The sequence below is a fragment of the Syngnathus leptorhynchus genome, unplaced genomic scaffold, assembly GCF_054491065.1.
Source record: "Syngnathus leptorhynchus isolate UIUO unplaced genomic scaffold, UIUO_Slep HiC_scaffold_764, whole genome shotgun sequence".
In the NCBI taxonomy this organism is placed as follows: Eukaryota; Metazoa; Chordata; class Actinopteri; order Syngnathiformes; family Syngnathidae; genus Syngnathus; species Syngnathus leptorhynchus.
Window position 1 is genome coordinate 7,501 of NW_028232607.1, and position 12,645 is coordinate 20,145.

The window sequence follows — 12,645 nt, forward strand, 5'->3', positions numbered from 1 at the left end:
AATGCGACCCTCGCGGACCCCTAAACGAGAGGAGCTGCGCCCGGCCTCGTAAGACACCTCTTCTCCGGTGCTAGGTCGACCCCGACGCCGCTGGCCGCCGCCGCCGCCTTGCCGCTATCCCTCCGCACGTTTGGGGCCGGTGGCGACCCGCAGGACGGCCGACAACTCGCTCGTTTGGCGGGGCGATGCAAGGTTAGGCGAACTGGGCGGTAACTCGGGTTAGTCGAGGGGACTTCGCGGTGGACAGGGGGGTGCGAATCCGGCCGGGCGGCCCTTCGATGGAGCCTGGTGCAGGGACATTCAATGGGATGAGCCGCGCTCGCCGCGGAACCTTCGAGCGCCGCTACTCAGCAAGTAAACGAGAGGGAGCTGCGCCCGGCCTCGTAAGACGCCTCTTCTCCGGTGTGAGCGCCCCGACGCCGCTGGCCGCCGCCGCCGCCTTGCCGCTATCCCGCCGCGCGTTTGGGGAGGGAGGGCGACCCGTAGGACGGCCCGCCGACTACACGACCGTTTGGCAGAGCGAGTGCAAGGTTAGGCGAGCTGGGCGGTAACTCGGGTTAGTCTGGGGAGACTCGCGGTGGACAGGGTGGCGCGAATCCGGCCGGGCGGCCCCATCGATTAAGCATTGGTAGGGAGCCGAGGATGAGCCGTGCGAAGTGGCCTCGGAGGCGGTCCGTGGGGGACGACGGGGGGGGACGGGCGTCGGCCCTCCGGCCCGAGCAGAGAACGTTCGGTCACCCAAGCGGGAATCTGCGCCCCGGCCCGAGTCGGACTCGGTCGGTGCGGCCCGCTGAGGCCCTCAACTATTCCCGTACGCGGGGGTCGGGAGCTGCGGCGCTGCGCCGGCGACTTACCCGCGCGAGGCACGCACTGCGTGCGGCCAGGATGCGGAGTTGGATCGGCGCTGGTTGGGAACCCTCGGGGAACGAAGGCGGACGGCGGCCAGCCGGCGCCGACGAACCCGTCGGGGAGGGGGCTGGTGGCAGGCGCGATCGGCACTATTGCTGACTGCCGGGAGGGAAGCTGCGCCCCGGCCGAGTCAGACTCAGCCGTTGCGGCCCCCCCGAGCCCGCAGCGCGTAGCGCGGAAGCCATACGCCCCCCCGATGCGGAGCGACAGACGCCCCCGCGACCGCGGTTGGTCGGGAAGGCTTTTCGGATAGAGGTCGGACGGTGTGTGTGGACGGCTTCCCGTGGTGCCGCCGCTATCAAGCCGGAGGGTTTGAGAAACGACATTCGCGGAAGGACCGGCGCGGCCGGCGGACGCTCGCACGCGCGGCGCCCGACACTCAGCCGCTCGCTCGGCCTCCGTGGATCGTGGCTAGGTGGGATGGATGCCAAACCGGGTCGTCTCGGTCTCGCCGCAGTACGGTCGCGCCGGGGCCTGCGGGGCGGCGCGGGGAGCGCACGCTCACGCGGCGGCCGGGGCGCTAGAGTGCGACCCGCAGTGGGTAGGAACCGTCCACCCGACGTCGGACGAGCCGAGGCCGATGGGGGCCCTACCAAGGCGGGTCATGAGTGCCAGTCGGTCAGTTGGGTGAGGGGGTACTCGGAGGCCCGCCGGGAGCAGACGGGCGACCGGGGATGGGGGGCGTACGCGGGCGGGCGCCGGGAGAAGACGGCCCGTCCGGGGTCGAATCTCGGCCTGTGTTTTCGGAGCCGGCCGGGCATCACGCTCCCTCCTTGGATGGACAACATTCGTAGTTGACACTTTGTGTCATTTTATCCGAGCGGGCGGGCGCCTCGAGAGGCGGACCGTCCGGGGCGACTCTCGGCCTGTGTTTTCGGAGCCGGCCGGGCATCACGCTCCCTCCTTGGATGGACAACATTCGTAGTTGACACTTTGTGTCATTTTATCCGAGCGGGCGGGCGCCTCGAGAGGCGGACCGTCCGGGGCGACTCTCGGCCTGTGTTTTCGGAGCCGGCCGGGCCTCACGCTCCCTCCTTGGATGGACAACATTCGTAGTTGACACTTTGTGTCATTTTATCCGAGCGGGCGGGCGCCGCGAGGCGGACCGTCCGGGGCGACTCTCGGCCTGTGTTTTCGGAGCCGGCCGGGCATCACGCTCCCTCCTTGGATGGACAACATTCGTAGTTGACACTTTGTGTCATTTTATCCGAGCGGGCGGGCGCCTCGAGAGGCGGACCGTCCGGGGCGACTCTCGGCCTGTGTTTTCGGAGCCGGCCGGGCCTCAAGCTCCCTCCTTGGATGGACAACATTCGTAGTTGACACTTTGTGTCATTTTATCCGAGCGGGCGGGCGCCGCGAGGCGGACCGTCCGGGGCGACTCTCGGCCTGTGTTTAAGGAGCCGGCCGGGCATCACGCTCCTTCCTTGGATGGACAACATTCGCAGTTGACACTTTGTGTCATTTTATCCGAGCAGACGGGCGCCTCGAGAGGCGGACCGTCCGGGGCGACTCTCGGCCTGTGTTTTCGGAGCCGGCCGGGCATCACGCTCCCTCCTTGGATGGACAACATTCGTAGTTGACACTTTGTGTCATTTTATCCGAGCGGGCGGGCGCCTCGAGAGGCGGACCGTCCGGGGCGACTCTCGGCCTGTGTTTTCGGAGCCGGCCGGGCCTCAAGCTCCCTCCTTGGATGGACAACATTCGTAGTTGACACTTTGTGTCATTTTATCCGAGCGGAGCGGGCGCCGCGAGGCGGACCGTCCGGGGCGACTCTCGGCCTGTGTTTAAGGAGCCGGCCGGGCATCACGCTCCTTCCTTGGATGGACAACATTCGCAGTTGACACTTTGTGTCATTTTATCCGAGCAGACGGGCGCCTCGAGAGGCGGACCGTCCGGGGCGACTCTCGGCCTGTGTTTTCGGAGCCGGCCGGGCATCACGCTCCCTCCTTGGATGGACAACATTCGTAGTTGACACTTTGTGTCATTTTATCCGAGCGGGCGGGCGCCTCGAGAGGCGGACCGTCCGGGGCGACTCTCGGCCTGTGTTTTCGGAGCCGGCCGGGCCTCAAGCTCCCTCCTTGGATGGACAACATTCGTAGTTGACACTTTGTGTCATTTTATCCGAGCGGGCGGGCGCCGCGAGGCGGACCGTCCGGGGCGACTCTCGGCCTGTGTTTAAGGAGCCGGCCGGGCATCACGCTCCTTCCTTGGATGGACAACATTCGCAGTTGACACTTTGTGTCATTTTATCCGAGCAGACGGGCGCCGCGAGGCGGACCGTCCGGGGCGACTCTCGGCCTGTGTTTTCGGAGCCGGCCGGGCATCACGCTCCCTCCTTGGATGGACAACATTCGTAGTTGACACTTTGTGTCATTTTATCCGAGCAGACGGGCGCCGCGAGGCTGACCGTCCGGGGCGACTCTCGGCCTGTGTTTAAGGAGCCGGCCGGGCATCACGCTCCTTCCTTGGATGGACAACATTCGCAGTTGACACTTTGTGTCATTTTGTTCGGCCTGTGTTTAAGGAGGCGGCCGTCCTCCACTCGGTCCGTGTTTAAGGAGCGACACTCGCGCTCCGGTTCGGCCTGTATTTAGGGAGGCGGCCGTCCTCCGCTTGGTCTGTGTTAAGGGCGACACTCGGTCCATGTTTGAGGAGCCTGGCCCTGACGCTCCTCTCCGGCCTGTGTTTAAGGAGGCGGCCGTCCTCCCCTTGGTCTGTGTTAAGGGCGACACTCGGTCCATGTTTGAGGAGCCTGGCCCTGACGCTCCTCTCCGGCCTGTGTTTAAGGAGGCGGCCGTCCTCCCCTTGGTCTGTGTTAAGGGCGACACTCGGTCCATGTTTGAGGAGCCTGGCCCTGACGCTCCTCTCCGGCCTGTGTTTAAGGAGGCGGCCGTCCTCCCCTTGGTCTGTGTTAAGGGCGACACTCGGTCCATGTTTGAGGAGCCTGGCCCTGACGCTCCTCTCCGGCCTGTGTTTAAGGAGGCGGCCGTCCTCCCCTTGGTCTGTGTTAAGGGCGACACTCGGTCCATGTTTGAGGAGCCTGGCCCTGACGCTCCTCTCCGGCCTGTGTTTAAGGAGGCGGCCGTCCTCCCCTTGGTCTGTGTTAAGGGCGACACTCGGTCCATGTTTGAGGAGCCTGGCCCTGACGCTCCTCTCCGGCCTGTGTTTAAGGAGGCGGCCGTCCTCCCCTTGGTCTGTGTTAAGGGCGACACTCGGTCCGTGTTTAAGGAGCCTGGCCCTCGCGCTCCGGTTCGGCCTGTATTTAGGGAGGCGGCCGTCCTCCGCTTGGTCTGTGTTAAGGGCGACACTCGGTCCATGTTTGAGGAGCCTGGCCCTGACGCTCCTCTCCGGCCTGTGTTTAAGGAGGCGGCCGTCCTCCCCTTGGTCTGTGTTAAGGGCGACACTCGGTCCGTGTTTAAGGAGCCTGGCCCTCGCGCTCCGGTTCGGCCTGTATTTAGGGAGGCGGCCGTCCTCCGCTTGGTCTGTGTTAAGGGCGACACTCGGTCCGTGTTTAAGGAGCCGGCCCTGACGCTCCTCTTCGGCCTGTGTTTAAGGAGGCGGCCGTCCTCCACTTCCTTCCATGCACCACCACATTCGCAGTTGACACTTTGCCATTTTTTCAGAGAGGTGACACTTAGTCGTTTTTTCGAAAGTTGACACTTAGCCGTTTTTTCGAAAGTTGACACTTTGCCGTTTTTTCAGAGAGGTGACACTTTGTCGTTTTTTCGAAAGTTGACACTTAGCCGTTTTTTCGAAAGTTGACACTTAGCCGTTTTTTCGAAAGTTGACACTTAGCCGTTTTTTCGAAAGTTGACACTTAGTCACTTTTTCGCCACAGTGACACCTCCAGCGCGTGCCACGGCGCTTTTCAGGTCTTCTATCCGACCTTGTGCTGTCGAGGACGGCGTGTCCGACGCCGTGGGGAGACCAGCACCATCTCCTCCATACTCGTAAACGGGGTGCTTTGGAAAACGGGGGGAAAGTCGATGAGTACACTGACTACTGGGACCATTTCATTGTACTCTGGCGCACCTGAAGACCAAAAAAGGTACTGCACCTTAGCCCGGGTACCTCACCCCCTGGTACCTCGAGGAGAACTTAGAAAAATTTCGACAAATTTTTGGTGAGCTCCAGGGAGAGAGGCTGATTTTTCGCTTTTTGAGGCCGACCGCCGAACCGGCGCGGGGCGGACTCACAAGCCCCGCAGAGCCGTGGGCACTTAGTCGTTTTTTCAGAGAGGCGACACTTAGTCGTTTTTTCAGAGGCGACACTTAGTCGTTTTTTCGAAAGTTGACACTTAGCCGTTTTTTCGAAAGTCGACACTTAGCCGTTTTTTTGGAAAGTTGACACTTAGTCGTTTTTTCGAAAGTTGACACTTAGTCGTTTTTTCGCCACAATTGGCTCTGAGCTCCAGGGGAGAGCCTGGTTTTGCCTTATTTCAGGCCGGCTGGGGAACCGGCGCGGGTCGGATGCACGAGCCCGGCAGAGCCGTGGGCACTTAGAAAATTTTCGCCGATTAAGCTGGGACCTCCAGGCGGAGACCGGCATTCCTCGTCCTCGGGGTTCGACCCAGGAACCGGCGCTGGGCAGACGCCGTAGCCACGCAGAGCCGTGGGCACTTAGAAAATATTCGCCAAGTTGGCTCTGAGCTCCAGGCGGAGAGGCTGGTTTTGCCTTATTTCAGGCCGGCTGGGGAACCGGCGCGGGTCGGATGCACGAGCCCGCAGAGCCGTGGGCACTTTGCCATTTTCTCAGAGTCGACACTTAGTCGTTTTTTCAGAGAGGCGACACTCTGTCGTTTTTTCGAAAGTTGACACTTTGCCGTTTTTTCAGAGAGGCGACACTTAGCCGTTTTTTCGAAAGTTGACACTTAGCCGTTTTTTCGAAAGTCGACACTTAGCCGTTTTTTCAGAGATGTGACACTTTGCCGTTTTTTCGAAAGTCGACACTTAGCCGTTTTTTCAGAGATGTGACACTTAGAAACTTTTTGCCAAGTTGGCTGTGAGCTCCAGGAGGAGACCGTTATTTTTCGTCATTCGAGGCCGACTGCGGAACCGGCGCTGGGCGGACGCCAAAGCTCGGCAGGGCCGTGGGCACTTAGAAACTTTTTGCCAAGTTGGCTGTGAGCTCCAGGAGGAGACCGTTATTTTTCGTCATTCGAGGCCGACTGCGGAACCGGCGCTGGGCGGACGCCAAAGCTCGGCAGGGCCGTGGGCACTTAGAAACTTTTTGCCAAGTTGGCTGTGAGCTCCAGGAGGAGACCGTTATTTTTCGTCATTCGAGGCCGACTGCGGAACCGGCGCTGGGCGGACGCCAAAGCTCGGCAGGGCCGTGGGCACTTAGAAACTTTTTGCCAAGTTGGCTGTGAGCTCCAGGAGGAGACCGTTATTTTTCGTCATTCGAGGCCGACTGCGGAACCGGCGCTGGGCGGACGCCAAAGCTCGGCAGGGCCGTGGGCACTTAGAAACTTTTTGCCAAGTTGGCTGTGAGCTCCAGGAGGAGACCGTTATTTTTCGTCATTCGAGGCCGACTGCGGAACCGGCGCTGGGCGGACGCCAAAGCTCGGCAGGGCCGTGGGCACTTAGAAACTTTTTGCCAAGTTGGCTGTGAGCTCCAGGAGGAGACCGTTATTTTTCGTCATTCGAGGCCGACTGCGGAACCGGCGCTGGGCGGACGCCAAAGCTCGGCAGGGCCGTGGGCACTTAGAAACTTTTTGCCAAGTTGGCTGTGAGCTCCAGGAGGAGACCGTTATTTTTCGTCATTCGAGGCCGACTGCGGAACCGGCGCTGGGCGGACGCCAAAGCTCGGCAGGGCCGTGGGCACTTAGAAACTTTTTGCCAAGTTGGCTGTGAGCTCCAGGAGGAGACCGTTATTTTTCGTCATTCGAGGCCGACTGCGGAACCGGCGCTGGGCGGACGCCAAAGCTCGGCAGGGCCGTGGGCACTTAGAAACTTTTTGCCAAGTTGGCTGTGAGCTCCAGGAGGAGACCGTTATTTTTCGTCATTCGAGGCCGACTGCGGAACCGGCGCTGGGCGGACGCCAAAGCTCGGCAGGGCCGTGGGCACTTAGAAACTTTTTGCCAAGTTGGCTGTGAGCTCCAGGAGGAGACCGTTATTTTTCGTCATTCGAGGCCGACTGCGGAACCGGCGCTGGGCGGACGCCAAAGCTCGGCAGGGCCGTGGGCACTTAGAAACTTTTTGCCAAGTTGGCTGTGAGCTCCAGGAGGAGACCGTTATTTTTCGTCATTCGAGGCCGACTGCGGAACCGGCGCTGGGCGGACGCCAAAGCTCGGCAGGGCCGTGGGCACTTAGAAACTTTTTGCCAAGTTGGCTGTGAGCTCCAGGAGGAGACCGTTATTTTTCGTCATTCGAGGCCGACTGCGGAACCGGCGCTGGGCGGACGCCAAAGCTCGGCAGGGCCGTGGGCACTTAGAAACTTTTTGCCAAGTTGGCTGTGAGCTCCAGGAGGAGACCGTTATTTTTCGTCATTCGAGGCCGACTGCGGAACCGGCGCTGGGCGGACGCCAAAGCTCGGCAGGGCCGTGGGCACTTAGAAACTTTTTGCCAAGTTGGCTGTGAGCTCCAGGAGGAGACCGTTATTTTTCGTCATTCGAGGCCGACTGCGGAACCGGCGCTGGGCGGACGCCAAAGCTCGGCAGGGCCGTGGGCACTTAGAAACTTTTTGCCAAGTTGGCTGTGAGCTCCAGGAGGAGACCGTTATTTTTCGTCATTCGAGGCCGACTGCGGAACCGGCGCTGGGCGGACGCCAAAGCTCGGCAGGGCCGTGGGCACTTAGAAACTTTTTGCCAAGTTGGCTGTGAGCTCCAGGAGGAGACCGTTATTTTTCGTCATTCGAGGCCGACTGCGGAACCGGCGCTGGGCGGACGCCAAAGCTCGGCAGGGCCGTGGGCACTTAGAAACTTTTTGCCAAGTTGGCTGTGAGCTCCAGGAGGAGACCGTTATTTTTCGTCATTCTAGGCCGGCTGCAGAACCGGCGCGGGTCGGATGCACGAGCCCGCAGAGCCGTGGGCACTTTGCCACTTTTTCGCCACAATTGGCTGTGAGCTCCAGGAGGAGACCGTTATTTTTCGTCATTCTAGGCCGGTTGCAGAACCGGCGCGGCTCGGATGCACGAGCCCGCAGAGCCGTGGGCACTTAGAAAATTTTCAGAGAGGCGACACTTTGCCATTTTTTCAGAGAGGTGACACTTAGTCGTTTTTTCGAAAGTTGACACTTAGCCGTTTTTTCGAAAGTTGACACTTAGTCGTTTTTTCGAAAGTTGACACTTAGTCGTTTTTTCGCCAAAGTGCCCACCTCCAGCGCGTGCCACGGCGCTTTCCAGGTCTTCTATCCGACCTTGTGCTGTCGAGGACGGCGTGTCCGACGCCGTGGGGAGACCAGCACCATCTCCTCCATACTCGTAAACGAGGTGCTTTGGAAAACGGGGGGAAAGTCGATGAGTACACTGACTACTGGGACCATTTCATTGTACTCTGGCGCACCTGAAGACCAAAAAAGGTACTGCACCTTAGCCCGGGTACCTCACCCCCTGGTACCTCGAGGAGAACTTAGAAAAATTTCGACAAATTTTTGGTGAGCTCCAGGGAGAGAGGCTGATTTTTTGCTTTTTGAGGCCGACCGCCGAACCGGCGCGGGGCGGACTCACAAGCCCCGCAGAGCCGTGGGCACTTAGTCGTTTTTTCGAAAGTTGACACTTAGCCGTTTTTTCGAAAGTTGACACTTAGCCGTTTTTTCGAAAGTCGACACTTAGCCGTTTTTTCGAAAGTTGACACTTAGTCGTTTTTTCGCCGATTTTGCTGGGACCTCCAGGCGAGGACCGGCGTTTTTCGTCTTCCGGGTCCGACCCGGGAACCAGCGCCGAGCGGACACATTCGCTCGCTAGTGCCGTTGGCACTTAGAAAATTTTTCGTTTGTCATGAGCTCCGGGCGGAGACCGGCGTTTTTCGTCTTCCGGGTTCGACCCGGGAACCAGCGCCGAGCGGACACATTCGCTCGCTAGTGCCGTTGGCACTTAGAAAATTTTTCGTTTGTCATGAGCTCCGGGCGGAGAGCGGCGTTTTTCGTCTTCCGGGTTCGACCCGGGAACCAGCGCCGAGCGGACACATTCGCTCGCTAGTGCCGTTGGCACTTAGAAAATTTTTCGTTTGTCATGAGCTCCGGGCGGAGACCGGCGTTTTTCGTCTTCCGGGTTCGACCCGGGAACCAGCGCCGAGCGGACACATTCGCTCGCTAGTGCCGTTGGCACTTAGAAAATTTTTCGTTTGTCATGAGCTCCGGGCGGAGACCGGCGTTTTTCGTCTTCCGGGTTCGACCCGGGAACCAGCGCCGAGCGGACACATTCGCTCGCTAGTGCCGTTGGCACTTAGAAAATTTTTCGTTTGTCATGAGCTCCGGGCGGAGAGCGGCGTTTTTCGTCTTCCGGGTTCGACCCGGGAACCAGCGCCGAGCGGACACATTCGCTCGCTAGTGCCGTTGGCACTTAGAAAATTTTTCATTTGTCATGAGCTCCGGGCGGAGAGCGGCGTTTTTCGTCTTCCGGGTTCGACCCGGGAACCAGCGCCGAGCGGACACATTCGCTCGCTAGTGCCGTTGGCACTTAGAAAATTTTTCGTTTGTCATGAGCTCCGGGCGGAGAGCGGCGTTTTTCGTCTTCCGGGTTCGACCCGGGAACCAGCGCCGAGCGGACACATTCGCTCGCTAGTGCCGTTGGCACTTAGAAAATTTTTCGTTTGTCATGAGCTCCGGGCGGAGACCGGCGTTTTTCGTCTTCCGGGTTCGACCCGGGAACCAGCGCCGAGCGGACACATTCGCTCGCTAGTGCCGTTGGCACTTAGAAGATTTTTCGTTTGTCATGAGCTCCGGGCGGAGACCGGCGTTTTTCGTCTTCCGGGTTCGACCCGGGAACCAGCGCCGAGCGGACACATTCGCTCGCTAGTGCCGTTGGCACTTAGAAAATTTTTCGTTTGTCATGAGCTCCGGGCGGAGACCGGCATTTTTCGTCATTCGAGGCCGACGGGGGAACCAGCCGGAGCGGACACGTTTGCTCGGAAGAGCCGTTGGCACTTAGAAAAAATTCCGTGTCTCGTGAGCTCCAGGGGGGACAGGCTGGTTTTATTCATCCGTAGCCGACATGGGAACCAGCGCGGAGCGGATTGGTGTTGCGCTGGCATATACCTCATCTCTCTCAGGAGTCCCCCCCTTATACGTGCCGATGGTGTTTTGGAAAACGGGGGGTAACTGGATGAGTACACTGACTAGGGGGACCAGTACACTAGCGAGGGGGACCAGTACACTGACTAGTGGGACCAACACACTATGAGCGCCTGGTACCTAAAATGGAAGTATAGAGGCCGAATTTCGGGCAAGATCACGCCGGGTTAGGCTTCCAGGACCTCGGCTAAGCAATTTTAACGGGTCGCCCGGTTCTTTTTTGATCCAGCCCGGTTCTTTTTTTTATCCAGCCCGGTTCTTTTTACACTTCCAGCTGGAGCTCGGGAGCGGCTTTTTGCACAAGAACACGCCGTGTTAGGCTTCCAGGACCTCGGCTAAGCAATTTTAACGGGTCGCCCGGTTCTTTTTTTTTATCCAGCCCGGTTCTTTTTTTATCCAGCCCGGTTCTTTTTACACTTCCAGCTGGAGCTCGGGAGCGGCTTTTTGCACAAGAACACGCCGTGTTAGGCTTCCAGGACCTCGGCTAAGCAATTTTAACGGGTCGCCCGGTTCTTTTTTTTATCCAGCCCGGTTCTTTTTTTATCCAGCCCGGTTCTTTTTACACTTCCAGCTGGAGCTCGGGAGCGGCTTTTTGCACAAGATCACGCCGTGTTAGGCTTCCAGGACCTCGGCTAAGCAATTTTAACGGGTCGCCCGGTTCTTTTTTGATCCAGCCCGGTTCTTTTTTTTATCCAGCCTGGTTCTTTTTACACTTCCAGCTGGAGCTCGGGAGCGGCTTTTTGCACAAGAACACGCCGTGTTAGGCTTCCAGGACCTCGGCTAAGCAATTTTAACGGGTCGCCCGGTTCTTTTTTGATCCAGCCCGGTTCTTTTTTTTATCCAGCCTGGTTCTTTTTACACTTCCAGCTGGAGCTCGGGAGCGGCTTTTTGCACAAGATCACGCCGTGTTAGGCTTCCAGGACCTCGGCTAAGCAATTTTAACGGGTCGCCCGGTTCTTTTTTGAACCAGCCCGGTTCTTTTTTTGATCCAGCCCGGTTCTTTTTAAACTTCCAGCTGGAGCTCGGGAGCGGCTTTTTGCACAAGATCACGCCGGGTTAGGCTTCCAGGACCTCGGCTAAGCAATTTTAACGGGTCGCCCGGTTCTTTTTTGATCCAGCCCGGTTCTTTTTTTTATCCAGCCTGGTTCTTTTTACACTTCCAGCTGGAGCTCGGGAGCGGCTTTTTGCACAAGATCACGCCGTGTTAGGCTTCCAGGACCTCGGCTAAGCAATTTTAACGGGTCGCCCGGTTCTTTTTTGATCCAGCCCGGTTCTTTTTTTATCCAGCCCGGTTCTTTTTACACTTCCAGCTGGAGCTCGGGAGCGGCTTTTTGCACAAGATCACGCCGTGTTAGGCTTCCAGGACCTCGGCTAAGCAATTTTAACGGGTCGCCCGGTTCTTTTTTGATCCAGCCCGGTTCTTTTTTTTATCCAGCCCGGTTCTTTTTACACTTCCAGCTGGAGCTCGGGAGCGGCTTTTTGCACAAGATCACGCCGTGTTAGGCTTCCAGGACCTCGGCGAAGCAATTTTAACGGGTCGCCCGGTTCTTTTTTGATCCAGCCCGGTTCTTTTTTTTATCCAGCCCGGTTCTTTTTACACTTCCAGCTGGAGCTCGGGAGCGGCTTTTTGCACAAGATCACGCCGGGTTAGGCTTCCAGGACCTCGGCTAAGCAATTTTAACGGGTCGCCCGGTTCTTTTTTGATCCAGCCCGGTTCTTTTTTTATCCAGCCCGGTTCTTTTTACACTTCCAGCTGGAGCTCGGGAGCGGCTTTTTGCACAAGATCACGCCGGGTTAGGCTTCCAGGACCTCGGCTAAGCAATTTTAACGGGTCCCCCGGTTCTTTTTTGATCCAGCCCGGTTCTTTTTTTATCCAGCCCGGTTCTTTTTACACTTCCAGCTGGAGCTCGGGAGCGGCTTTTTGCACAAGATCACGCCGTGTTAGGCTTCCAGGACCTCGGCTAAGCAATTTTAACGGGTCGCCCGGTTCTTTTTTGAACCAGCCCGGTTCTTTTTTTGATCCAGCCCGGTTCTTTTTAAACTTCCAGCTGGAGCTCGGGAGCGGCTTTTTGCACAAGATCACGCCGGGTTAGGCTTCCAGGACCTCGGCTAAGCAATTTTAACGGGTCGCCCGGTTCTTTTTTGATCCAGCCCGGTTCTTTTTTTTATCCAGCCTGGTTCTTTTTACACTTCCAGCTGGAGCTCGGGACCGGCTTTTTGCACAAGATCACGCCGTGTTAGGCTTCCAGGACCTCGGCTAAGCAATTTTAACGGGTCGCCCGGTTCTTTTTTGATCCAGCCCGGTTCTTTTTTTATCCAGCCCGGTTCTTTTTACACTTCCAGCTGGAGCTCGGGAGCGGCTTTTTGCACAAGATCACGCCGTGTTAGGCTTCCAGGACCTCGGCTAAGCAATTTTAACGGGTCGCCCGGTTCTTTTTTGATCCAGCCCGGTTCTTTTTTTTATCCAGCCCGGTTCTTTTTACACTTCCAGCTGGAGCTCGGGAGC